The sequence below is a fragment of the Electrophorus electricus genome, chromosome 18, assembly GCF_041902795.1.
Source record: "Electrophorus electricus isolate QZ-2024a chromosome 18, ASM4190279v1, whole genome shotgun sequence".
Lineage (NCBI taxonomy): Eukaryota > Metazoa > Chordata > Actinopteri > Gymnotiformes > Gymnotidae > Electrophorus > Electrophorus electricus.
In genome coordinates this window covers 12,830,057-12,858,006 of record NC_137514.1, presented here as the reverse complement: position 1 = coordinate 12,858,006, position 27,950 = coordinate 12,830,057, and the positions used below count along the sequence as shown (strand labels likewise).

The 27,950-nt window shown below is 40.9% G+C and overlaps 1 protein-coding gene and 1 long non-coding RNA gene across 6 annotated transcripts in view; one reads left to right on the top strand and one right to left on the bottom strand.

The window, feature by feature from the left end:
* Window positions 1-27,950, top strand: part of ncam2a (neural cell adhesion molecule 2a) — a 196,682-nt gene that overhangs the window by 39,110 nt on the left and 129,622 nt on the right. The window lies entirely within an intron of this gene.
* Window positions 4,018-7,725, bottom strand: LOC145652026 (uncharacterized). Its single transcript, XR_014118194.1, has 4 exons — window positions 7,532-7,725; window positions 5,787-5,953; window positions 5,265-5,333; window positions 4,018-4,064 (listed from the first exon to the last, which is right to left on the bottom strand). It is a non-coding gene; the product is annotated as an uncharacterized LOC145652026 (long non-coding RNA).

The window sequence follows — 27,950 nt, the reverse complement described above, 5'->3', positions numbered from 1 at the left end:
AGTATGCTTCTGGCACAAGAGAAATTGAAATGAATTTCTGTGAGTACATGCCAGAATTACTTTTTGTAGTGTGTTTTGCATCTGAGGAATAAGCATGCATATGGTAAGGGAGAGTTATCTGTGTTTATCTAAAATAAACAAGAAATGTCATAATGCACAAAGAAAAAAGCCAGTATGTACTCTTTTCGTTCTTTTTTGACTCTTTTCAACTACTTTCTTGATAAAGAAGGCAGGATTAAAAAATCTGCAGTGTTTCTGGGCTCTTTGTAAGATTGTTATAATCTTTGTAAGATTGTTATAATCTTTTATAACTCTCATTAAAAAAATGAGAAAAACTATGAGCACTAAAATGATGAAAAATTATTAAAATAAACAAAGCTGGCATGATGCCATATCGTATGACAAATTGTGTTTGAAAATGTTTAAACTCAAAGGATTGTAATTTTTTCACTGGTTTAGGATCAAGGAGCTGTCACTAATTGTTTTGTGTGTGTTAGTGTGTGTGTGTGTGTGTGTGTGTGTATGTGTGTGTGTGTGTGTGTGTGTGTGTGTGTGTGTGTGTGTAGAGGGATTAAAAGCAAGAGAGAATTACAAACTATTACAGAACTGAAACTGAAATGTGCAATTCACAAATCTCTCAATGTCAGTTCTTGTCATTTTCATGATACTTTGACAGTGCTGCAACTAATTTTGGCCATGAGAGGAAAGCCTGGTAAATTCAGCTGAAAAGAGAGAGGCAGATGTGAAATGTGAGAGAGTCTTGCCATAAATGTCAAGTTAAAGCATCCTTTGATCAAACCTCAGGACAGTGCACTTCAATAATGAGCCTTCCTTTCATTGATTATCATCCCAGTGAGATTAATTAGCACACAAGCTGGAAGGGTGAGCGATTTTCTCAAGCAGGGGTACTGGGCATACCTGTTCCTTGCTGCCAGGCTAAGGGTCAGGATTAGTGTGATTAGTGAGTATAGGATAGAAGGAATACTGGCCCAAAGCCTACCTGGCTTCATTACTCATGCCACAGGCTCCTAGTATAACACACTGGTCCCAGACAATGCATTGAGACATCATCTAAGAGGGGATGGACATGAAGTGCCCTTTATGCAATGTTTAAGTTTCAGCAGCTCTGTGGTGGTAAGAAGAAAGCTAACGAAGAGATTACTTCCCTCTCCCTCGCTCTCTCATCGTCATTATCATCCTGCAACACCTCGAAAAAGGAATGAAGCTATTTTCCTTCCATTTCATGCAGTTTTTTTAAGTCCCCCTGTGAATCTTTAAACTAAAGCCCTCTTTTTTTCCAAATCAGCGGTGATTAGTTCTGCCCATCACCCACTTACGCGCCCATTACTGACACCCACCTACTCAGAGGAGCTTGGTAATCAGGCTGTCACGGTGTGCTCACATTTCTTCAATGCCACTTCCTAAATTCCCTTTAATGTGTTGTCTTCAGCCACCATTTGCATCCATGCGTGCCCTTCCTTTCGCTTAGCCCTATGTATTATGCATTTCTTGACTCTCTCTCGATCTATCGCACAACTTCCATTACCATTAAAAGGGCCCCCCCCCTCTGCATCCACATTTTGCCAACTTAGAACGCTCACATTTACATTTGCAGCATGTGGGAGTCTCTCTTATGGGGAGTAACTTGCAGAAGTACTTCTGCTCGGAAATCGTTTATCCTTAGTGCTGGTACATACAGGCTAAAGTCTAAAGATACCATCAAGACACTATCATAGTTCATAAAGAAAGATTACATACATGCAAAGTATACATGCTGTTTGTGTGTGTGTGTGTGTGTGTGTGTGTGTGTGTGTGTGTGTGTGTGTGTGTGTGTGTGTGTGTGTGTGTGTGTGTGTGTGCGTGTGTGTGCATATGCCTGTGTGGGCATGTGTATGCATTTCTTTATGTGTTTGTGTATATATGCAATCATTTGTAGTAATTGAAGCACTTTCTAAAGAAATGGGCTTTTAGTCAGTTTGAGGGACTGTTCAATCAGTTCTTAGAACTCAGAAATTATTTGATCTTTAGTGTTGTGTTTTCCTTTTTTAAATCATGTAAGATGTTTGGTCAAACACTAATACATTTGATGCTCATACTGTAGTCCAAGCATGAAGGCAGATTTGATTCAAGATTAACCAAGTTATTGGCAAAGATTCACATCCTGGAGTTGCATTCTTGACTTTTACAGTGATAGCGGGGCTACAGCTATAAATAACTGTGCTATGAAGTTTTAGTATTGAATCAATCTCATAGAAGCATCCCTGGTGCCACCGGATTCTCTGTATCTTTATTTGGACTGTGAACTGTTATACTCAGCTCTTTCCCAGAGGGAGCTGTTTGTCTGCCAGTGCTGAACTGCAACTGGTGGCTATTCAGCTAACCGGCACTGTCTGCGGTCCTGAATAGAGTTAAGCTTTCTAATGCTGTAGTCTGCAATGCTGAAGTGGACTTATTTGCTGGTGGATGCTGTTAGGGGTCGTAATCCTCACTTAGTCCCTGGGAGCTGCTCTTATTGCAAAGAAGGTTCTGAAATACAATACTAGTGGCTCCTCCTACTAGCAGACTTTGACTGGCACTCCTGTATTGGTGTACAAGCCACAGTTAAACAACCTGCACGGGGCATCTGCTTCTCTGCCTTTTGTTCTCTCTCAGCAGGTATAGCGATTTAATCGACTCTAAAGGGATTTACTGCCAATCTAAACTCCCTCTTCATTCATAATGCCATAGTTCTTGGTTTGTGTGTGTGTTAGTGCAAGAGAGAGAGAAAAAGAGAGAGAGAGAGATGTGCGTGTGTGTGTGTGTGTGTGCGCGCGTGTGTGTGTGTGTGTGTGTGTGTGTGTGTGTGTGTGTGTGCGTGTGTGCGTGTGTGTGTGTGCGTGCAAGGACTTGTTTGCATGCATTGTGTGTGACCCCTGTACATTGCACCCTCAGCAACCCCAGCCGACTCCTCCATCTGCAGAGCGTGCTGTGAGACTCTCCTGTCAGAACTCTAGTGATAGAAGACAAGGCACTGTCTTTTTTTTTTTTTTTTACATGCAATTACTGTCAACCCCCTGTGGTGCTCCAAGCTTCCTATAGCTCCCTAACAGTGTTTCTCAATGCTAAAGTCACTGAGACAATATAAAAATTAGAGCTGGTACAATGAATAATCATGACAATGATTCATTTTACACTGATAAATTTAATGTCTTTGCATTAATATTTATCTGTCTGTCTGTCTGTGTATTCATACTCGTTGCTGTTGTTCAGTCAGTTTACCTAATGCCTATACATGGTAGTAGCAATGCTTTGTTAAGTGGTAATAGTGGGCATTAATTTAAATTAGCCTTCGTAATCCAATTGCACTATTGTGATTCACTGAGATACAGCAAATTGTGACTTTGTTCTTATTCTGAGATAGTTTGCAATATTAGTAATAAATGTATTACTGTGCATCCTGGGAGATGTAGGCATGTTTGCATACTGGTATAATGCATTGAGTGAAGTGAATCTGGATAGATACATGCAAGACTTTATGTGTAATTAGCTAAAATCAGCTTTATGACTGCATATACTATTCAGTATCATAATGCATGATATGTGTACAAGAGGATTCCTCAAACACAGGCTTGAATGTATACATTTCCCATACACCCTTTGGCTTTGTCCTTTTTTGTTTACTGTAGAAAAGGAAATAGGCCACATGTTCACAACTCATCATTTTCATCTCTTCAAAAAGTGACAGTTTGAAATCACCCTTTTGCCTGTTTTCTAAGGCTCAGAGCCTCCATTAATATGTATAGGTGTCTTGCAGGAATGACAGCCATTGGTAATTGGCTTGCACCATTTCGGCCGGATTACAGTGTGAAATTGGTTTTTTTCTCCCAAGATATCAAGTGACGCATGTGATTACAATCAGACTAGACGTGCCAGTAATCTGATGGGACTTTTTAATCACAACTAAGCAATTCTGCCAGCATTTAAAACAGCTGTAGTGATTAGCTGTGTAATCATCTCACCTGTCTTATGACATATGGGCTGAATCTGTAAGCTCTGAATTCATTATTAGTCTTCATCAGTTGTCTCTGGAATATAAAATGATTTGGGCTTCTGAAGTGACTGTAGATAAAGGTAATCCAGGGAGAAATGCCATAGAGCAAAAATAACTCTCTCACACACACACATGCACACGCACAGGGTGTATTTGCACTTCTTAAAGTCATCGCTTACTAAGTTATCAGTCAGACATCATAGGATGTGGTAAATACTCTAAATTATTTAGTAACTACACAAAACCTAATAATGAAGGCTGTGTAGTTACATGGTGGAGGAATTCGAGTCTGTAAGGGGTTAAATGGACCTGTGCTCCTTGTATACTCCTGAAAGTAAAATGGGCCTCCTCGAGTAAGCTTGTTAAGGCCTCCGTCCACTTAAAGTAGAAGTTGTTCTGAGTTGAGGTCATTCTCTAGATCACACACCTCTGATCAGGCTGTTTTCCAGCATTTACAGTAACATAACATTGTGTCTGGTTTTGAGTTAATTGCTAATTGTTCTTTGTTGAGTGTGATTACAGACTGTGATGACACATTAATCAGCACAAAGCAATTAAACCTATAAAAATTGAAGCTTTTTAAGGTGTTCTAACAGCCACTGCATGGTTCTTTTGGCAACAAATCCAAGCTGATAACACAGGATATGTCATGAGAGATATTTGCTTTGGGTGCAAATGAAACCATACAGGGACTAATTTGTGTTCATTTATAATTATAGATTAGTCTTATTAGGTAGAGACTGCTTTCAACAGAGTCAGAACAATATGCCATTGCTCCTTGTGTTTATCATTTGTGAAGTTTATATCTTGTTATGTGTGTCCAGTTTTCCCGTGGCATTGAAAAGCTAAGATAATTTTGTGCAAAAAGTACAGAAAGTCCTTTACTTTCTTACCATCTTTCGTATTTATGGGACGTTGTATTCTACACAGTTTTTTCAAGCACTCAATTCAGTTGGATTAGCTGACATCATTATGTGATCAGGCCACTGAGATGCCCTGTATTGCTTTATCCCCTTCCCATTAATGTCTATGAATGAGCCATGATGCCACATACCTCTTCACCTTGACTTGCCCAAGGTCAAGCCATTGAGGTTTGGCAGAATTTACGCACATTTAGCCAGTCGCCCAGGAGAGTCGCACTCTTGAGCTTTAAAGCAGCTCATTTGCATATGCACGCCGCTTGAAGCTGAAGCATATAAATTAATGCGAGCATGCTCATAAATATTTATCTCACCGGTGTATTCCACAGACAGTCAGTGGGTGAGTCAAAGAGTGACCTCGAACTGTTGTTCAACTTTCTCTTCTGTGGGGGACAGAGAAGGTAAAGCAAAAATATGTGAAGGAGAAGAGCACTGGGTAGCGACTGTGTTGCTAATGACCTCTGTTCAATCATTTAAAAGTCATTTCATTGTTGTCAGGAATAGGATGGCAGAGTGTGGCAGCTAATTGTGCTTTCTCATCTTTAGAATTGCTAAGTGCAACTGTGCTGCATGTAAACAGTTCTCGTGAGTTAAGTTGGAGTGCTTTGTTTTAAGTGCTGTTATGCTACACCTGTGCATGGAAATTAGAAAGACTGCCTTAGTTTTGTCATCAGACTTTGGAGTGGAAATTGGACACATGTTAGATTCCTACTATCAACACACATTGTTCTACACACATTACTGCTACGTACAGCAACGGTCATATGGAAACAATCATATTTCAAACAACTGTCCAGACTTCAGACCCAGGGTTCTGGGTTCTGGGGAGAGCTCACAGTTTTGCTGTCTTGCCACTTCCTGCTGTTCTTTAGCATTTTTGGGGCCCAGAAGATTTGTAAGAGCTTTCCTGCAGGACTTTGAGAGCCACACAGCTACCTCATCTTCTTAGCATGGATAGAACAAGTTGGAACCCGGTGTCAGGGAGTTCAAGTTTGCCTGAGCTCTGAAAAAGCATCATAAATAATTTTATTTAGTGACTAGCAAGACATGGGTCATTTCTGAAAAAATTCCGAAGGCGGTAAAAGCTTTACATTTATACAGTGAATGGCAAAAAATGTAAAGTGTGATTGGTGAATATTCATTATCACCTTCAAATGGCTTTATATGTTCCCTGAAAGGAAATGAATGTAATTACTCTTGTGACTGTCTGTATATTTCTTTGAAATGAATTCCTCTTTTGATTATAATAAATCAAATAATTTTTATAGAGTGCCTCAAATCTATTTAATCTGTGCAATAGGCTGTTTATGCACTGTCATGTAAAGCATCACTTATAGCCAAAAAATAACAAGTAATAGGTAAATCACAGGCTCCTGGTCTTCACCTCTGTGCCACCAGACCCTTGCAGCTCATCCGGGATGCAGCTGTGTGGCTTGTTACTGGCTTTCCATACAGCTGACACACTGACTGTCTTCAAACAAAGACCGAAGACTTACTTTTTATTCAAAAACAAACAATCAAACAAACAAACTAAACAAAACAACTTTTACTGTGTTCTTTTCCATTGTAGCCAGGGATTTAGCTGGATAGTATGTTTAATGCTAACCTATCTATGCTTGCATGGGGATATTTATTTTATAGACTGCAAAGCACTTGTGTAAGTCATACTGGACAAGGGCATCTGCCAAATGCTGTAATTCTATATGTGAATGCAAAGAAAATGGTTTAGAGAGGTCATTAGACTGTCAAGCTACCACTTCCTTCTGTTCATTTTGGTAATATAGAGTGAACAGGGCTGTCTTATGTGCACCATAAACTTCAGTAAGCCCTTATCCTTAAAGGAAACATACAAGGCTGTATATAACACATATGTCATGATTCATCTTCTAAACCCACTTAATCTAATTCAGGGCTCCGAATCACCACAGGCCGTACACACACCCTAGGCCAATCTATAGAAACCCACTGACCTAAACACATGAAGGTACAGGAAGAAAACACAAACTGCAGCAGCCAGGCTGTGAATTAAACCCAGGTCACCTCAGCTTTGAGGCAACAGTACTAACCACTACCCCATATGTCATCAAAATGAAATCTGTTCTTTATAGCATACGGTTTTATAAAAAATGATTATAAAAATATCAAGATATTTGATCATTTAACATCTTGATTTTTTATTGCTTGGCAGCAGTATGCCATAGTAAATGTCCCCTTTAGAATATGTAATTATTTTAAAAGGGTTTATTTTGCTGTATTGAAAGAACATCATTATGCCATCCCTAAATGCACTGTGAAAAAAGAAAAAGAACTGGCACAAGAAGTTGGAACTTATTGAAATTAAGCAAAACAAGTTTCAAGTTTCACTGTAAAAATGCTTGCATTCTTTGCTAACTTAAAAAAAGTCTGTCTCAAAATGTGACTAGTCTGTTTCAAAATTTGAATTTAAGTATAATACACATTATTCATAATTGTTTGCAGTGCTGGTGACATGTGGTCAGATGCTGTGCAACTTTTTAAACCATCATAGATCTTTAACACCACAATACATAGTGACTTAACACCACGATACATGGTGACTTACCATCATGATACATGGTGACTTGCAAGGCAGTTTAAAATAGTCCTTCAAAGGAATCAGGGAATGGAAAACTCTAGAAAAGAAAAAAAAAAGTGTGAAACCCATAGTCCCGCCTCTCCCAAGGAGCTTTCTGAAGAAGGAAAAAGTGTGAACACCATAGTCATGCCTTTCCCGAGGAGCCTTCTGAACAAGGAAAAAGTGTGAACACCACTGTTCTACCCCTCTTGAAGAGCCTTCTGAACAAGGAAAAAGGGGCAGTGAGCAAAGTGTACTGTAAATGTCAGAGGGCAGATTACATGCGACATTCTCCTAGGACGAATGCCAGTGGAAGTGTGGTGCAAAATCTCCTGCAGAGGTTCACTTGGCAACAACAACGGAATTAGTGTTGTTTGTTGTTTGTTTGTTTTTTTTGTTTTTTTTTGTGTGTGTGTGTGTGTGTGTGGATGTGTGTGTGTGTGGATGTGTGTGTGTGTGTGGATGTGTGTGTGTGTGTGTGTGTGGATGTGCACTCTGGAGTGTGTCAACAGCAAGAGCAGATGTGTTGACGGGCTTGGCAAGAGCGGGATGGAGAAGCGCGCTCCCTGCACACACTTATGTTTTAGGCACATGGAGCTCGTTGCCTTTCCATCCACGACCAGCTGTGGCAGCCTTCACTTGAAGGCCTAGGGGAGGAGACACAAGATGAAAAAGTTACTTTTTTTCATAAAACACCTGGAAGGGCCAGGCAAAGATTTGCCTGTGAAAGGGAATACTCAGAGAAATAGGGGTTTATGAGCATAGCAGAGCCTTCTCATTACCTTTGCCCTGCTGTCCTCTTGATGTTCGAGTGTAATTCCACTGCTTAATAAAAGTATACTATTTGAATTGTTGATTGTAAATACCTGGATGTGTTTTGGCATTCCTACTTTCCCTGATTTTTGAAAGATAGATGATTAATCTCTTGGCTAATCTGGCAGTTATTGCTGGTGATAACAAAAAGCATTTTGTAATACAGCAGTAATATCTTGCTGATCCTACACCCAAACACACCTTTTACTCTGCTTGTTTCTGTGAGCTATTAGCAAGAAATGCTGAACGTGTCATTACAATATGCCATCAAATACAGGAGATACTGCATTTTCCGTTAGTTAACAGCCTGTGTACAATTTTGTCTGTTTTGAAGCCAGCAGAAAGATTGCTTTTTTACTTTAGCCATACTTACAGTGGTCCAAGACCAAGTCAGAACACTAGAGTTGTGAAGGATGTGACAATTCAGAGGGAAGCAGATGTCATCTTGTTGATGTCACAGTGGTTCAATACATCAGTCCAGCAGTACAAGTGTGGGACAGCTCCCGTCTGGCTACTGTCACCTTCCCATGATGGGAAGGAACGCTGACATGACGGCTTCCAAAGATTAGATTACACTGTCCTGATTAGTGGATTTCTGAGCAAGGGGGTCCGGAGTGGCCATGACAACCCAGAGGCATGTCATGTAATCCATCTGTTACGGATGTTGACAAGGGGGCGGATGGGCCCAAAACCCACCACAGGCCTAGTAGGGCAACTTTGCAGCCTTTCCTGGGCATGGCATGATAGGACAAGTACACACCTTAGCTCTACGGTTATTTAAACAAGATGAAGAACACAAAAAGGAAGGTGGTTTGTTTTGCTATTTAAGCTAGATGTGATTATCCTGCTGTACAAGGCCTTGTCCAGGTTTAGAATGTGGTTGGAATAGCAAGTGCCATTGTCACTCAAAGCACAACTCGAAAATGTCTACAAGCCCAGGAGTGCTCAGGGAGCAGTCTCATTCTCTGCTAGGGGAGCTCCCCAAGACAAATGGGTGAAAAAGCAAAACCAAAACAACAGTATAAAAAAGACCCCCAAAAATCATTGCAGCTTTTCTTCCTGCTAGTTCTTTGTAAAATCTGTTTTGAAAAGTGTAGGAAAAAGACAAATATTCAAGGGCATTTAAATAACCACCATGATAAGAGAGTAAGAGTTGTAAAGAACAGAATGTGCAAAGGCAATACAAAATTAACAGGTTTAACAGAACATTATTACTATGAACATTTCAACTCCTTAAGGTTTTTTTTTTTTTTTTTTTTTTTTTTTACATGAATAAAAGGTCAAGTTTTTATTGAATGCCATTTGGCCCTTGTGACAACATTGTGAAGGATAATGCGTTATATATGGAAAAAGCAGTGGTCTCGTCACAATTTCTACCTGCGATAGAAATACACATTTTTAATGCATGGAAATGTATTATAGTGTATTTACTATGTCTGATTTTTCTTCATGATAAAAGCACACTGTACTTCTTCCAGCCAATGCAATTCTTCACGTGTCCTTTATGTTTAGCAGAATGGCAGACACAGCTATATAAATGATTGTCTTTCAAAAGAAGAGCCATGAGAGAGAGCTATAAGGTTATCACATTGAATGTGAATGGAAAGCCCAAGTTTCCCATCAGCTGAAATGTTGAGGGGACTGAATCTTCCTCCTGCCAAAGACCATTTGACCTCCATCTCTAAGGTTCAAGGCTGAGCATGATGTCAAGGTGCTATATGATGGTGCAAATGGAGCGTTTGATGTCCTGCCATGCCTCACTGGATGTCATGACCCAAATGGTCGTAGGTCTACACTAGTCTGCCGAAGGTCATAACTAAACGAAAAGGGAATATGGGCAAGGTGTCCCTTTCAGAAAATAGACTTCTTTTGTTAGGATAAATGATGTGCTGTACAGTACATCATTATGAAATTGTTCAGCATGGTAATGCTATTCATGTTTATTTAAAAAAAAAAAAAAAAAAACAGCCTCCAAAATGGCAGGATAAATGATTGGTGTCAAAGCTCTATTTTAATTTGTTGAGCCCTCTGGATTTTGTTTAACAAACCAAAAGCAACCATTGATACAAATACATTAAAATATAGACTTCAGTTTGCCTCCCATTCTTCTAGCTGCCTGTAGTGTTCTGTCCCCTTGATTGCCCAGCACAGATGAAACATGATGAGTGCAAATGAGTCACCTCCGTCAGTCAGCTGCCTGCCGCTGCAGCCTGGCAGAAAGTGGCATGAACAGCTGAAACACAAAGACTGAGAACAAGAATAAGAGAGAGAGAGAGAGAGAGAGAGAGAGAGAGATAGCCTACAGGATGGGGAGAAAGATACAGGTGATTACAGGTGGGGTGATGTGTCCTGCAGACCCACGCTGGAACATTCCAGCTTTCTGTCCTTTGCTGGCTTTCAGTTTTACAGCAGTGTAGGTGAGAGTGCAATATTTTTTTTTTTGTTCTCTGTTCACTCCACATATTGGGTGTGTCCCAACAAGCAGAAGGAGGTCAAGTTCTACAGATCCTGGATCAATGTTCTGCAGGCCTCTACAACCTGATTCAGCACAGGTTTGGCACTGAGGATTAGAACCAAAGTGTGGGAATACCCTGTGGGGCTAGTTTAGTTCATACACAGCTTATGACCATGGCTGGCTTATGACCACCCCTTGTGCCAGGAATAACAGGCAGGTGGATGCTGGTTGCTGGTGTTGTGGCTAGAACTCACTGTTCTGGGTGGTGACGAGTGAGGGGGTGACCCAGGACAGGTGTGCACTCCGGCACTCAGAGCAGAGAAGGCCGGAATTTCTGTCCGGAATGTCTGTCCACTGTCACACATCTTCCAGTGACACTGCATCTTCGTGTTTTGTGAAGCCAAAGTTAAGGGTGTAGTCAAAGGGCTTAAAAGCCCACAGGTGCCTCTGTGCACATGATCTTGTGCTTTCTCTGAATACTGAAATGGACAGAAAACTATTTTTTTCTACTTGTTTTTTTAAAGAGGTAATTGCTCTGCACATCTGTTTGTGCCTTTTCGTCCAGATTGTGCCCCACAGTCTTGCCTAGGGCAGAAACATGGGTCTTGAATATTGATTTCTCATTTGTCCCAATTTCCAGGATGCCCATGCCGTTTGTATGGAAATGTTAAGTATCCTCTATTAACTGCCATTGCCATACAAACACTGCTGTGCATATTTGATTTTGTTTTGTTGTCGCTGTGAACCCGGCATCCCATGAATAACAATGGAGAGCAGACTCGTCGCAGGCCCGTTTGCTATTGACCGCATTATCCTAATAAATGCCACAGTGGTTTAGAGCTGCACCCAGATACCCCACTCAAGTCTATTATCCGCGTTTGTTTGCTAAACCTCTCGCAGGGCCTGGTCGGCGTCCGTTGCCTTGCTCGGCCAGGGCCTGCTCACCCTTGCTCCCTGAGCCACACTTAATCTTCCCGCCAGCGGGCGGGGATCAGAAGCGCTCAGCGCTAATGAAGACGAATCATCCAATAGCATCGATCAATGGTGGTGCCCTGTAGCCCGAGTCAACCGAGGGAGTGGGGTGGGGGGGTTGTTGGGGCAGCAGTGGCCTGAAGTCAGAAGTCCCACAATGAGTAGATTGGAGTCCATGCTTGAAAAATATAGTTCAGGTAGTAGGTTTATATTACTGTGGTGTGATTCTTTGCTTTTTTACTGTGAGGTCTGATTACACTTTCTGTTCTGGTTAACATTATATCAGAATTGCTTGTGCTGGGGACTGACTGGCTTTATAGCAGCCACTCAAAGTCAGATTTGCCTCCCCATTGACTTTCTTATATTGTATCAGCGAATAGGAAGTTTGTTCACAAATCTCAGTTTCTGCTTCATTTTTTAACTTCGTTTAAGTGGATGAGGCTGATTTTCCTATATTGTTTTGGTTTTCTTATTACTTTTTTCTTATTTACTTTTATTCTAACTTTGAAGTGATGAGAGGAGAGGATGAAGTAGGTGAGTAGGTGTATGAGGATCAAAGCCTGCTCTGTGGGTCTGCTCGCTGAGATAGCAAATAAGCATTCGAGTGAAGGTTCCACCAAGAAATTATAGCTTTCTGTTAAGCATACAAATTATAGAAACTATCACTTTGCTCATTTAGGTTAGGTTAATCTGTAACCTTCCTACAGCAGTACAGGTAATATAGTTCTGCCTCAATTCAAAACACTAGACCAAGCGTTGCATTACTGAGATGACATTCTTCTTATTATAATGCAATATCAGCTTTACTAAATCTGCTGATTGCTTGCAAGATGCCCAGACATTGCGAACTGGTAGGAGAGCTGCTGTGTTACTTCATGTCAAGGCAGAGGAGACAAAGGCAGGGCCATTTTAGCTGAGCGAGAGAACAGAGGCAGTTTGAGGGGTGGAAAGAGAAAGAGACAGAGAGACAGAGTGGCAGGAAGAGCCAAACCAAGTTGTGTGACATTTCGAGGACAAGCAGGATGCGGGGACAAGGCATGATGAAACAGTTTTATTTCTGCAAACATGCAACACACACAACAACCTCAAGATACTATGCACAACTCAAACACCAACAACACGTACTATAACACAGGAGACATATATACACTCAAGGTGACTACACATAACACAGAACAGGTGGACGACACGAGAGGGCGTGGCAACACACACGAACACACACATGAAGACGTTTGAGGAGGGGGCAGGGCCGTAACGCGACAGAGCCCCTCCTCAAGGGCGCAACTCCCAGTGCGCCAGCCTAACGGGCTGCGGACCCTAGACCAGGAGCGAACAGGAGCGCGGGGGGAAACACCGGGACTAACACAACGACAGTTACAGGGACACACACACTAACTGGGACACTCATATACGGGAACAAAGTGATAGGCATATTTACAGTAACAGGGACAGGCACTACACTACATACATTAAACATTCCGGGGAAGAGTGGGGGAACTCCAGCTGTCGGCTAGGTCAGGTGCCAACCAGCCTGGGGAGCAGTGTTCATCGCCAGCTCGGTTGGCGGTGGCTGTCCTGACCCTGGTGCATGCACGTGGGGGAGCGTCCCAGCTGTGTTCCCTATTTGTGAGGCAGTCCCCGGTGCTGATGTCCTCTTTCCTCCCCTCAGCTTAGGAGTCGGCGCCTGCGCTCTAGTGGTCACCAGAGGCTGTTTGCCTGCTCCAGAGCGCCTGGCCCTGGGCAGAGCCTTAGGTGGAGCATTGGGTGCTGTGGTCTCGTTGTCCTCGGACCTCGTGAAGTCATCCGCAGAGGGCAGTTCCTCCCTAGGTACCCCCTCCACCTCCATCACCAGGTCCTCCTCGCGATCGGACCCCCTGTCCAACTCCAGAGTGACATCACTGCACCCCCCTCTCTCTTCATACTCCACGTAGCCCTCTGTAAATTCCAAATAGGACCCAGCGGATTCCTCCTCCGAATAGCCGTCCTCATGAGCCAGCTGGTCTCTGTAGAACGCAGCAGGTCCCTCCCCCGCTGCAAGACCATGGAGCGAGGCCAGGATGAACGACGGTCTCTCCTGGGGGTCACAGCACTCCCTGTCGTCTGACTCCGAGGACTGGAAATCATTATACCAGTCGCGGTAGTCCGATGTAGTATCATGTGATACCCCTGCTTCCGCACCAGTATCACACTCACCTGGGCCACGCTCTCCTATGCGGGAGTCCAGAGGGCAACCCCAAACATGGGGGACTTGCACAAGTTGTGGAAGCACGTTTGCTTCCCTTCTTCCCTTTCCGTTCTTCCTTCCCGGGCATCCTTCTGTGGTTGGTGTTTCTGTGATGATTCAAGGACAAGCAGGATGCGGGGATGAGGCATGATGAAACAGAGTTTTATTTCTGCAAACATGCAACACACACGACAACCTCAAGATGCTATGCACAACTCAAACACCAACAACACGTAATACAACACAGGAGACATATATACACTCGAGACGATTACACATAACACAAAACAGGTGGACGACACGAGAGGGTGTGGCAACACACACGAACACACACATGAAGACGTTTGAGGAGGGGGCAGGGCTGTAATGTAACAAGTTGAAGTCCAGTGCCTGATAATTAACCATGCACCTGATCTCAAGTAGCTGCTATTTTAAGCACTCCATTTAGGCGGTAAATAGGAATCAACTTGTAATTAGCCAACCAGAATTTCTATTTATTTATTTATTTATTTTTTGTAAATGTTACATTTTTTGAAAGCATTGCTTTCTCTTTCATCACATCACCATATACTGTATAGTGTAAAAATGTATTTCTATTTATTATATAAATAAACACTTTTGATTGCCCTTTTCTTGTTGTACAGACAGCAATAAAATCGCTAGAGGAAACAATGAAGACACAACAATACAAAAGCAAGAACGAAAATAAATCTACAGCTGGCTCTCCAAGTGATACTTGATGCAGTTGATCAATCGGTGTATAATAATTCAAACAAGACTGCCAGCATTCCTGAAAATGAGAAAAGGATGGTGGTTTCATGGCATATGGAGACGAGGAGAGAAAAGAGGTGATGCTCAGTGTGCCTGAGTGTTCATCAGGCATGCTGAAAGCTGAGCAGACTGATATCCTTCATATGCATATTCATATCCTAGACAAACAGACAGGCAAGTGCTTGGGCTGAGAGCTGAGACAGAACTGAGCTCTGCTTGAGAAAAGGGTTGAGATAGAACTGAGCTCTGCTTGCGCTTCCATGCTTAAGATCCTCTGAGCTGAAGGATGGAGGCCCGCCAGGTGTTTTTGCCTTTTATGTTTTTCTGTCGTTGAATCTCAAGATCAATCAATGACTGAGTTTTTGAAACGGCTAGGTGGTCCACTTTTCTTGGAGTAGGAACTATGGCCACTCTTGCATGAAGTACAGCCTGCCCAGAGTTGCTGATGCAGCAGAACAGTATGCTGGATATTAGCAGCCCTTCCAGTACCACTCTGTTTTCAGTGTAGTCCAAATGATGTTCAGTGTGCTAATGCACAAACACACACACACACACACACACACACACACACACACACACACACACACACACACACACACACACACACACACACACACACACACACACAGTACAATAGTAGTAGGACCCAGAAGGAACAATGTGCTAAGAGTATGTTTAAACGGCCCAGACACCATTTCATCATCAGTTTAGACCTCTCAGGTAGGATTTCGCAGTCACACTTCACTTACATAGGCATGTTCATTTCAATAAGAAAATCCTCCTTGTATGGGAATCTGCATACAAGGCAGGAATCTATTAAGAGCTCTTGGCACTGAGTAGGTCAACCTCATGCAACTTTTACACATCTGAGCACCTGCACTGGGCTTGCTTTGTTTACACCCCCCCCCCCCATGGAGTATGAAGAGAGGAGGAAGAGAGGCTCTTTTTTGCTCTCTCTCACCATCTTTCTCCTCTCTCAGCCTCACAGAGTTAACCTAATGGCTTTGTGGAAGTTGTTGGTGCTCATGTAGGATTGCTAAACATCACTGTCACAGTTGAATCCTGCCATGCTTTTTGTGTTATCTGATTCAGCGGCGATTAAATATTTCCATACCCAGGGTTCAGAACACTTCATGTTTATTTAGGTTTTGATCAATTTAGGTTTTAGGTTGTTCTCAAAGTTAATACTAAGACTTCAGGAAGATAAATACATGTATTAGGCCTCTCATCAGTTTTTTGAAAGCTAATCTCTGGGTGTTCAGTGACTCCTGTAGAAGGTCATTCAGGTCTCTGATTTTACCTGTCTTTAATGTTACATTGTAGCTCATCCCCGTTCTTCATAGAACACGTAGCACCTGCTCTGCAGTAATGGAGCCACTCATATAGAAGCAATACGTCAAGGAGAGCGTTTTAAATGAACTAGGTTTAGGTCTGATAGGTGTTTCTAAGGCTGTGTTCAAAATAGCTTACTACGTACTACTCATGTACCGATTGTTCCCCAGATCAATATGCCATATGCAGTATGTGACCAAAATACATTTTTTCAATACGCAACAGATATCTGGATGACGTACTACTCTGGCCAAATATTCCAGGATGTGACCAGAGCCATCTCAATGGTGTACTACACCTTGTCATGCAGTGCTGGCAGAAAACAAGAAGTAGGCATAACATCCGTTCACATGACTCTGTAGTGTGGTTTGCATTTGCAGTATATAATGAATCCAGTATGCAGTATATGGTATGTAGTAGGCTATTTCAAACATAGCCCAGGTGTTTCTAAATGTTAAATCTGATATTGATTACTTTGATAAATTACTCTGATATCAGATTTATGAACACATTTTTCTTGACACATTTTTCATGCTGCATAACCTCACAGTCTACTAGTCTATATTGGAAATGGCAATAAAGTAGTTGCTACTTTCCAATGCAAAGCACATGTTTTTGTGCTAATGGATAAAAGCAGTAGATCTAGCAGATCACAAAAATTGCAGTCATAATTTTAACTATTGCGATAATTATTATAAAACATTAATTCAACTATTGCAGTGGCCATTTCTAGGACTCATAAAACCTCAATTCTCAACTCAAGAGCACATGAAGTGAACAAGAAATATTTGATTTTTATTATTTTTTTTGGTGGGGGGGGGGGGGTGTCAAAGTACCAGGAAATTTGCTTGACAGGTACCATTGAGCTATTTAATGCACTTACAAGCACTTGTTCACTGACCTGCAAAAGCGTTAAGTATTAAATTATGGCCAGTGATTGCAGAACACTGTGATTTTTCCCAGCTGAGATATACTTAGATGTGCCTTAATGACCTGTACACTTAACTACACACGCTCATGTCCAACTTATTTTACCTCAGAATGACATATAATTTGTACATGGACACTTAATGGACAAAGAGTGACAGCTTTTAAGAACTTATAAAATCCTCAGTACCAAAAAGTGCTTGTTAGCAAAAGTAGTAATTAAGGGGTTTAATTGTAAAACAGGTTAGGTATTGAGTTAGTTATGGGTTATTTAGGTCTTCAAGTTGTATTTCATTTATGGTGTAATTTGGATTAATTTGAGTGCCTTATCACTGTGAGCAGTGTCTCATATATATATATATATATATATATATATATATATATATATATATATATATATATATATATATATATATATATATATATATATATATATATATATAAGTCATGTGACCTCTACTTACACTTGAGCAATAACAGGAACAGACTATTAAAGAAGAAAACCTAAAGAAGAACTCTGGGAAGTACTGAAAGAAGCCTGGCATAATATGCCAGAAGATTACATTAGAAAACTTCAGGACAGTCTCCCCAGAAGAGTGCAAGATGTGTTTAGTGCCAAGGAAAGTCACACTAAATACTGACTTTTGCCTGTAGATGCCTTGTGTGTGTGTGTGTGTGTGTGTGTGTGTGTGTGTGTGTGTGTGTGTGTGTGTGTATGTGTGTGTGTAAAAGGGTCAATTCATGAATTATAGATGTGTAGCATAACCCCCGGTGGAAAGTAGGGAGCCCAGTTGCTGCGGGTCCGCTACCCCATGGGTCCCAGTATGATTGGCCCACCCCACCCCTCTGGTAGTTTCGCCACTGACTGCAACGGTTAACATTTGCTCCCTTTGTAGCATGAACAAGCATTCACCACACCAACCCTTTGTACAGGACTGCTAAATGCATTTGGAGGAGAGTGCTAACTGTCTCCATGACCCAGAAGACATACATGATTGATCAGCATCATGTTGTGATGACAGGAGTAAGCTGTGAGTGAAAAGCATGAGTGGGACCACTCTGTCTGCTTTGTGATGCGAGAATATGATTTCTGTCCTTCTCAGCTTAGGGACTTGTCCTCTCTTCGCAATGTCTTGTTTTCACAGCAAATTAATTTGCTCGTGGAACAGTGCCAGACTAGTAATTAGCAAAAGTACATGCCTTAAATACCACCATGTTGTCCAATGTCTCACAGGTTAACTCTTGCGTTGTTTATCTGAAATGACTGTGTTTATAAGCTGTGTGAATTCAACAAAGCTGTGAATTTCCAATTTTATGATCCATATATAAAAGTATCTTGAATTATTCATGTAAATATTATTTTAAAAAATGAAATATTTTATTTTGTGCATTACTGTGAGAATTATTTAATCCAATAAATGTGTAAACTACACATTTATGTTTACTATATGCCACATAAACTTGATGCCACATAAAAATTAAAATAAAAAATATGCCACATAAAATTGACAAACTAGGCTAATCAAGATATTAGCAATATATGTATGCAGTTTGCTTGTATGTATGATTTTTAACATATTTGTCTGCAAAATATGTGCCCAACCTTGCTGTGAGTAATCTGCCATTCTACAGAGTTTAATTCTAACCATAATCTTAATGCACCCTTCTCTAATATTACCATTCTTGATAACTCCTTGGTTAGCTGGGTGATTATGTAGCAGAACTGAACTGAACTGATCTACCCAGTGTAGGTGCTCTATAGCTTCGTAATTTAAGTGGTATAAGTGTTTTATGTACACTCATGATTTAAGTTAAACATCTTTCTTTTCCCTTCCATGTCGTCTGCAATGACTGATGGACCTCTCCGTCCTCAACGTAGGTAAGTTCTATTTCACTCTTCCTTCCATTCACTGTGAGCTGAGCCATATTTCAAACTGTGATTTCAAATCCTTGGAAGCAGATTGCTTCAGAGAACTTCCTCACATTCTGTCCATTGTAACAAATGGTGCATGTAGTGTGCTTGCTATGATGAAGTCATGAATGGAAAAATATGACTATGAAAAATGATGTGAGCAGAGCGGATCTGGGATAATGCATTTTAGATGTGTTTGCGCTGCATTTGACGTTGAGTGATTTGAATGCATCCATAAATCAGACCACGTTAGAGAGTTTGCTGTTTACAGAGGTCTAGATGCATACAGATGTATGTTTGTTTGTGTGCTTTTCCTGTTCTTAGATTAATAAGGCCAAATGAGCCCTCTGGTCATTGGTTGCCATCCCAAAACCCCTCACCCCCGAGCAACATCTGTAATCTGGAACGATTATTTCTCGTGTCTCCAGGCCACTTGCCACTGAGCACATTTATAGTTGCAGCATATTGTATCCATCTGGCAAACAGGGAAAAAGCAGAACAAACAAGAAAAGCAGGCTGAAAAAACTAGGGTAGTCCAGCAAGTGTTGCAAGTAAAGTATTGCAAACAAAACCATTCCACACACATGCAGGCTATATACCTGCATAAACTGAGGCTTTAACCCCTCTGGAGAGTTCTATTTTCAGTGGTCTCTGGAGCTTCTGGCTCTGAATCTGTTGTGGCCCAAATGGCCAAAATCACCATGATTTTAATACCATCATCAAAGGGCGAAAGTGTAGACAAAAAAGGGGCAAACTCACCTCTTTAAACTTTTTCTTTCTTTTTTTGCTATTCTTTCTTTTTTGCTTTCTTTCTTTCTTTGTTTCTTAAACCAAATTTTCTTTTAATTTAGTTGCTGCCAATTCCAACCTGCTTGATAGTTCTCACACTGCCAGGTTGCTAATTACGATAGAGAGACCTAACAGGTGTGCAACCAGCCAAGAGCCTGTATCAAGCTGCTGCTCATGCAGCTTTCGAAGATGCCTGAACACGTTCAGAAGAAAGCACCCTCCAAGTTCTGTATAAGTAGCCTTGCAGACAGCTGTGGTTGGCTAGCATCTCACTAATCAATACAGGGAGAGGCAAACAAGACCATCATTTCCACCAAGAGTGCAAGAAAGTGTATGTTCTCACTGACTCCTGGCCACAGATGGCTGAGCCATTATCAGTATTTGAACTAGCTATGTCTCCACTTTGTTCTAATGCTAATACACTGCAATTGTTATGCGCAGTCTTGGAAGGAAATTACATTGTTCTGCACTGGGCATGACGTTCAGCAATTACCATTAAGACAGAAATTTGGCCGAGTACAAGGCTTATGAACTGGTTGCGTGCTGTTATATATAGAGATGGGTTTTATTGAGAGAGAGTTGTTTTTGCTGGACTGCACTCATTTATTAAGATTAATTGTGACTTAAATGCCCAGAACAAGGCTGTTGACCTCGCTGCATGGTTTCTGGGAGCTGGAGTGCATCAATTATCAGTAAAGCTCTCAGTGATGGCGTGGCTACATACATTGGGTAACAAGCCAACTCTCCTCAACCTTTGTGAGATTGCACAGGTAACTTCATGTGTACGCAGTTGAATTTTTCATTGCTTTCTCCTGTCAGCATTGTGAGGACTTGTGAACTAAATCTTTCAAATGGTTCTGAACACTACTGCTGCTACCAACACAAATTTCTCTTCAGCTTGTGTTATAAGAATTTTGTCTTTATGGTGATCCCCTTTTTTTCTCTTCTGCAAGTAGATTCTTTTAACTACACCTCTCACCATTTACTCCACTAATAAGACCAATTAGTAACTCATGCTTGGCTGTTAGATAACTGAGTGGTCCACACAGTAAACAACAACTATTATTTAGCTAAGCATGAAGCAGAATAGACCACCTACCGATAGTAGGACTGTGATCGTGGCAGTGATTGATGATAGGAGCAGAGAAGGGATGTTTCTGTCAATCCTGCTATGTTTCTTCACTTTGATATCTCCCTATTTGCTTTGCACCTAATGTTGGTAGTCTCAGAGTTTTCAAATAATTTATGTTATTTAATGCACCACCTGTGAAAATGGAAACGTGTGGTACTAAGACCTCACTTCACCTACATTTATTAACCCAGCTGATCCACCAAACAATTGCTCCATTTAAACTCAAAGGAAGGCCTGAAGACCATGGATTTTTTTATATCTTATTTAAGTGTCTCAGTGAAATTCATGCAAGGGCTGGATAGAAACTGAGGGATAAGCTCCGAGGACACCGAGGGTGGCTCTTAATAATTTAGTCCCAGGAGAGGCCAGTGGGATTTCTCAGTGCTGACTTTTAATACCATGTTTAAACTCTTTCCTAATGGACTTGGCCTCTGCTGTTCTACACAGCTGGAGAATTTATACTCTTCTCGCTGTAATTTGGTTCCCCATGAGCAAGAAGGTTACACTCTATCCCCAAAGATTGCACATTATCTAGCTAAGTGCCTTTTTTTACTACCCCTCTTCCATCATCCAGACTTAGACTTTGGAGGAGATACGATGTATAAGAGGTTGTTGAAGTATGAGAGTGTTTTTAAGGTTGGAACAATGGCTTTCACCCATCAAATGATCAGATAATCCCTTTGTGTTGCTGCTTATTTGCATTTAAGAAAAGTTCTTAATTCTCACTTTGATTTTAAATATTTAGAGTGGAAAATAAATTAGATTGATGGCAGTTTCAACGCTTACTTACTGGCAGAACTTGCCCTAATAAGTCATTTATATTTAGTTATATCAGTTGTTTTTCTATTTTTTTGCAGTCTTTCTTGTTGACCATGAAATGTTTCTGTGAAGAGCATCAAGTAGTTGTTGTAATATCTGGATTTGCTTGTATCTGAAGTAATACATTTTTTGTTAAAGTTACAATCTTTCCACTGTTGTAGAAGAGTGACATTCCTGTAGTTTTCCAGCCCACTAAGACCTAGCCCACTGGGTATGTTAAGAATGCCTTGAAAAAAACATGGAAGAATGGTTTTTGAAAAAGTAAACTCCATGTATGAGAACTTCAGAGGCGGCTGCTTTGAAGTAAACCCTGAAGGACATTGAACTCTTTGGTAAACTGGGAGGGAAAGATGAGATTCGGTCGTTATTGGATGAGTAGCAAAGGCGCCTCATTGATCCAGTATCGATGTCGCGGCAAAGTGGAGATAAGAAAACGGACAGGTGATAAGAGGACAGATTCATGCAGACAGACAGCACAACTGAACAGGGGGGGCATAGAAGGTGCCCTTAAGGTGAGCCAGGAATTCCTGAAGGTTCTCACCAGTGCAGTTCATTTCCATTGCAAAGGTAAGATATTCCAACGCCCATCCAAATAGATTTGGCTGTGCTAAAGCCCTTCTTTTGTATTGTGATGATTCAGACAGTCCATTACATGTAAGATTTGACCACCCATCCAATAAAAGCTTCATGTATCCTTAATTATTTGAAGTCTTGCTTCTTATAAGGACAAGGAGTGGATTCACTTGGTTTTATTTCACATATCTTCTGAAATGTCACAAGCTCTCCCAAGCATCTCCATAAAAGCCACAACTAAATTCAAGTTTACTCAGAGATATCTGACAACCGTAAAGGGGCTAACACAGGAAACTCCTGAAATCTGGGGCATTACAATCCCCTTGAGTCTTCAAGTCTGGGAATAGAGGGGGCTCAGAACTCAAAGCTGCTTTTTTGGGTATGGGGGGTGGGGGGCAGGTAACTCTCTTCATACATTCCATCACAACCAACACACCACATTGTTACAGCTGATGACTTTATGAATAACTCACCATACTTCCAAATGGTCATTATTCCATTGATAATTCAGGAATTCTGAGCCATAGCAGTTAGCCTCTTACTGCTACTCTTAAAAGGAGGAACACAGCAAAAGCTAAATCCATGTAAAATAAGATCTATTCCCTCTGTCCCCATAGTCACTGCTCTGAGACCAGTTTAGCACTGAGTTTAATAATGCTTATGACTAGGATTTGGATAGAGGGAGCAGGCTGTTAGACTGGGTGTTAGATGGGGTGTTAGTCAGGGTGTGAAAGGGCAAATTCAATAAGTGTATCTGGCCTAAAGTAGGTCTTGCTGGTAGAAACTCCTATGCTTAGTTTTTCAGCGATGGGATAGAGAGCATGACCAGGCTTATATATATATATATATATATATATATATATATATATATATATATATATATATATATATATATATATATATATATATATATATATATAACATTTTCTTTTATTTTTTCCCTCCCTCTTCATTTTACAAAGGGAATAGCAGATAAAAGGGGGCCACATTTTGCACCAGTGGTCTTTCAAAAAGTGTTTCTTTATGCAGAGTTTGCCTGCAGTGAGGTAAACAGTGGTCATGCTGCCCAAAAGTACTTACAGGGGATTATGTTTCTAGAAAGCATGAAGAAGGAAAGAATGATGGAGAAAGAGAGATGGCAAAAAAAAAAAAAAGATCGGCTGCATTGAGTGCCTTTTTCAGTCTGTGTGCAATGTTTGCCTAGAGTGAGTTTCATCCCTCAGGAGGAACAGGACCTGATACCCACAGAAGCCAACATGAAATGGATTTCTTCAGTAGACAGTGAAAGAAAAAGAGTGAGCAAAAGAGGCTTGATAATGCAGTGGGGTATTTATTTATTAATGGTTAAATAAACAACAATAACAACAACAATAAACTACTACTACTACTACTACTACTACTACTACTACTAATAATAATAATAATAATAATAATATTTTTAACATTAGTATTATGACTTATTACTAAATTACTTTGTGTCAAGAAGTATATATATCTTAAAATTATTTGAAATATATGTCTAGTATTCTAGTATTCAAGTAGAAATTGACATTCTAAATACAATGTGTAGGCATTTTTATTATAAAATAAGTACAATTTCATAATTATAATTTCAGCAGCCCAGTATTCATGATCCCATTTTTAATGATCCCATTTTGATTAACAGTCAACTCTGCTATAACAATTTTTATATAGAAATCTAAAGTGGTATTCTCAGAGCCCACAGAGTTACTGTTTCAGCACTTTAAAAATCCTTAAAGTCCCAGAACCCACCAATGGGACCACATTACCATGTCTTTCTTTTGTGACTACATGCTTTTCATATTAGTTTCCATATAGTTTCTTTATAATGCACAGTAGGTACTGTATTGTATGCTGGCCTATTAATTATTAAATAGTGCAGTGGGGCTTTAAGAAGTTAAAAAAGTGAAACATTGTCATTAAAATAAGTCAATTCCCAACACAGTACGATAATGCGCACAAGGTACTGACCCAAATGCACGAAGCTGCCTGACTCCAGCAAACCATAGAAGCTGTCGCAGCCCTCTCAGCACCTAGCCAGACACACCCACACCCACACAGTCACTTCCACATACTCAATCACCCACTTTTTGATTTATTTGCCAAACCTGTCACCCATCACAACAACCCCAGTTAACCCTGCAAGTAATACCGTTCAGAACTTCACCTTAGCCTTCCCAAAGACTAATGCCTGGCTCTCTTCTCTTCATTTCAAGGACTGCTCTGCATTATGTAAATGTTTTATTTTCATTTCTTCATTAATAAAAGTGCTTGACTCCAGCAATCGCACCTCGCTCCTCTGTCGCCATTTAGTCACAAACGCCATATGGCTTTAAGCACCTACTTTTTGTGCTAGGGAAGGGGGGAAGGCTATACAGAGGGAAGGAGGGATGGGAAGAAGAGGGGAGGGGAACACAAGGAAGGGAAGAAGGGAATAATGGGTGAAGGGCTTTAGGAGATGATACTGGAGAATGAGGAAGGTGAGCCTCAGCGAGGTGAGGCCTCTGAAAGTTCCAGAGATCAGTGCTGCATTAATGAATTTTCATGTCTGCACACTTCAGTGGTAGTGAGTAAGTCGGCTCACCGTCTGACCCCATCATGCTTAGCACACTCTAAAGCATGCAGAAGGGATGAGGAGTCAGTAACAAGACTGATTTGGTGTACAATGAGCAGGAAGTTGGATTATTTGAATTTATTTCTTTTCATGGATTGTGTTGACAGACGAGACTAAAAAAACAAACAAAAAACCCAACAAAACAAAAAATGGTGGTAATAAAGGACTGTTTTTCGTTTTATAAAATTAAGGTTTCAGAACTAGCTGTGTGTATCCTTTTTAAAATGAAGGTATTTTTATTTAAATTAACATAAGTTAATTTAGAGAAAGAGAAAGAGAGAGAAAGCGAGAACGAGAGAGAGAGAGAGAGAGAGAGAATGTCATCTTGGAAATACATAAACCCACCCAGGAAGAAGTAAAAATGTATGAAGCAATGTATGAAGATAAAGAGAACACGAAGAGATGGAAAGGAGATATATTGTACTTAGTGAGTGTCCATTCATATTTACTCTAGAAGTAGCACATATCTCCATCTTCAGAGTGAGAGGCACTGGTGCCAGTGGAAGGGAGCATTTAGTTATTGATGGCCTGTCAGCAACATTCATAGTATCAGCATTCTGCTCATCAGAAAGTGCAGACACACACACTAAAACACACACACACACCCTACCAGATGCACTTTGCGGCTCATCATAGTTGCTTCATAGTTGCAGGCCACATAGCTACCTGAATGGGTATTTATCAGAACACTGTAACTGACAAGTGGGTAGTGAATGTATTCACAGTTCCCCCCCCAAAAAAATAAATAAATAAAATAAAAATTACATGTGGTTCATTGAACAGTACATTATCAATATACAACATGAACTGTTACACATATGAAATGTCTTTAAAATAGGACCTAATGAAGTGGCACATGGCAGGTGCAAACAGGTTTGTGCTCCATTCTGTGTCATGTTAAAAATGATTGACACAGAAACCCATACCCACCTTCTTACCACATACCTATGAATTATCCCAAACATTCATGTTAATCTGCAGGATCTGAAATGTCTATCATCCTACTAGCCTATATTTAGTACAGTTGTAGATAGAAACACTCGCCTTTTCCAGATCCAGTTCAGAGCTAGTGCTGGCAATTTAGTTTCAAGTAAATAAGGCTGGCTGTTGGGTGAAGACTCAGTTTTAGTCTCATTATGCACGACATTGATTTGTATCATTCTTACTGCTTATACACTCAAAAAGTCCAGTTTCTGGATTTGGTGCATAATTAGACTGAGCATCCAAAAACATAATAAGAAGTGCTGTTGCATTACTCAAATGTGCTTAAATGTTACAGGACAATGACCTGTTATGAAACTGACCTCATAAATTTGACTTGTAGCTTCTTGTAGCCAGCAATGGCCTCTAGTTCTCTGTTAACAAAGGGATTTCAGCAGTCAGTGGTGGATGTTAGATGGCTAGTGTAGTCACAACGCTGGTTAGCTACACACAGCTACAGCAGATTCTGAACTCAGACTACAGTCATTGCGGAGGCAGTCATCGTGGTATCGGTCATCACAGTGATGGTCATCAAAGCGGCGGTCGTCCAGCCGGCAGTCGTGATGGTGCACGCAAACAGAGCACTTCGTAGTGCTAAAAGCACAGCAGTCCCAGTGCATTCTGGGTATAAACAAGCTGAAGCAGATGGTGCTTGCAGTAGAGAGACAGAAAGATGATAGCCTACCGAGAACGTCCCCCAGTGTGAAACCCGTGTGCGGGACGACACGCTGCTTCTCCCTGGCAGGACGCAGCTCTCTGTCCTCCTTTATCTTCAACTAATTTACACGCCGTCTCAGTCGTTTTTGTCTCTCACTTCCCCTCTCTTTGTCTGTCTCTGTCTCTCTCTCTCTCTCTCTCTCTCTCTCTCTCCTCACTCTTTTAATGTGCTGGGCATGAACACGTGCAGTGCTATGAGTTTCACAAGTGCAGCACATCTGCATGCATTGTGCATATCTGCTGAATGTCTGGAACCTGGCTATAAAAAGAAGAGATTGAGAGCTTGAAGTATTGTAAATGATATTCACTTACAAATTACAAAATGTGCTTCAAATGCTCACAGCTGTACAAACAAAGTAATGCAGTATGAACTCTGAAATCTCTGAAATGACTGGGATGCCACCAGCTCTGTTTTTTCTATGTTTTGTGTTATGTATTCGCATTTGTGAATCACCATGACTTCTCCAAAGCTTCTGGCCAGCTGGTGCTGGATGCAAATGTCCTTCTCTGTACAAATGAATCTAATATTTTTTACCACAATCTTCACACCTCCTTGCTCAGGCGGAAGCCGTTTATTTGAATATCTTTCAGTCGGAGCACCTGTTAAAAATTTATCAGCCAGAGAGAGCTGTTAAAGAGGCGTTTTAGCAGGTGCAGTGGTAGAGAAGCTACAAGCTGCTGCACTGTGAGGGTAATGGAAGCTGAAGAGGGTCACTAGGAACAGGGAAAACTGGGAAATCTTAAGCAGTGCTGTGCTTTCTTAAGGACTGATTGCATTATTTCTTAATGACTAATTCCATGTAATATTAGCAAAGCAGTTTGATTTCTGTAGGTTAATATGGAGCAGTTAATGAGAGCCTCTACACATTTTACGTAATAATAATAAAATGACTGACTTTACTGTGTTTACTCAGCATCAACTTTCTACACCTTTTTGAATGATTTTCTACAGTTTCTGAAATTATCCACCTTCAAGGACCATCTGATTATTGAAATTTTAAAATGGCACTTTTAAATCCAGGCAGCACGGTTCCCCTTTTAGAAAGCCCTCTTTCATCTCAACCTCCATCTGAAACCTGAAACTAGCCTGCTGTCATTATGTGCGTAACGCTGGTAGGTCCAGCTGTCACCCCTAGCTACCCCCTTTCCGGATCCCATTTTTAGAGCTGACATCATTCTATTATTGACTCATTTATATATTTATTTTTTAATCATGTAAACAAAGGCAGGCATTGGCAGCATAGGCAAGCTGCCTTCAGCTACTGTATCCTCTCTCAGTGGCAGGATGAGACCAACAGCAGCGAACACAGTGCCGCACACTCTGGAGTCTCAATGGCCAGAGCTGTCACGAAGCC